This window comes from Austrofundulus limnaeus, unplaced genomic scaffold (genome assembly GCF_001266775.1).
Source record: "Austrofundulus limnaeus strain Quisiro unplaced genomic scaffold, Austrofundulus_limnaeus-1.0 Scaffold910, whole genome shotgun sequence".
Classification (NCBI taxonomy): domain Eukaryota; kingdom Metazoa; phylum Chordata; class Actinopteri; order Cyprinodontiformes; family Rivulidae; genus Austrofundulus; species Austrofundulus limnaeus.
Window position 1 is genome coordinate 70,317 of NW_013953312.1, and position 1,144 is coordinate 71,460.

Below are 1,144 nucleotides of genomic sequence, written 5' to 3' on the forward strand. Positions count from 1 at the left end.
GCATAGCTCCTAGGATCATTGGGACACTCAAACCCCTCCACCACGATAAGGTAGCAGCCCAAGGAGAGGCAGTTCAAATTATATTGTTACAATAAAAAAAAGAAAAACAGTTTAATTTCTTAAAGAATACCCCTTTGATGTCACTGCCTGTTTCACTTTGGCTGAGCCAAAATCTGAAGAAAATCTGCCAGTTTTGTGACAAAATGGGTAAAATTGTGTGTATTATGCCAAGTTACTTAAATAAGAAGATGTTTTTCTTTGACTTTTTGTATTTGAGTGAGATGCATGTCACGGGCACTTTAAAATTTGCTCAGTGGTAACCAGTTAGTTTTGTTAAAATCTGCCCAGTGGTTGGGTAAATATTTTGCTAACAGGTTATCGGCAGGTCCGTGGCTGTGTGGTGACAGGATGGAGGAGGAGGCTGGGGGGGTTAGTGGGTGACCTTGGTCAGCAGAAACCACGCGAGCATCAGTTCTGTCTCTGGTGAGGTCATGAACGTTCAAAATGCAGAACGGCCCCGGGGTCCGATCAGCAAAGTGGAGGATAACTCACACACAGATGGCTGACAGACTGTTTCTGGCAGCTCTCTCTGCCCATCCATCTCCTCCTCCTCCTCCTGCCATCCCCGAACACAGAGCAGTTGGTTTCTGACCTTGAGGCAGCAGCGAGCATAGTTATCCCTAACCATTACTGGTCTATAGTTGACTCTAACCATTACTGGTCTATAGTTAACTCTAACCATTACTGGTCTATAGTTGACTCTAACCATTACTGGTCTATAGTTGACTCTAACCATTACTGGTCTATAGTTAACTCTAACCATTACTGGTCTGTAGTTGACTCTAACCATTACTGGTCTATAGTTAACTCTAACCATTACTGGTCTGTAGTTGACTCTAACCATTACTGGTCTATAGTTAACGCTAACCATTACTGGTCTATAGTTAACTCTAACATTACTGGTCTATAGTTAACTCTAACCATTACTGGTCTATAGTTAACTCTAACCATTACTGGTCTATAGTTAACTCTAACCATTACTGGTCTATAGTTAACTCTAACCATTACTGGTCTATAGTTAACTCTAACCATTACTGGTCTATAGTTAACACTCACCATTACTGGTCTATAAATAACTCTAACC

At 41.4% G+C, this 1,144-nt stretch overlaps 1 protein-coding gene across 3 annotated transcripts in view; it reads right to left on the reverse strand.

Annotated features, from left to right (window-relative positions):
- The window catches only part of shank1 (SH3 and multiple ankyrin repeat domains 1), a 97,282-nt gene that overhangs the window by 60,043 nt on the left and 36,095 nt on the right, over positions 1–1,144 (reverse strand). The window lies entirely within an intron of this gene.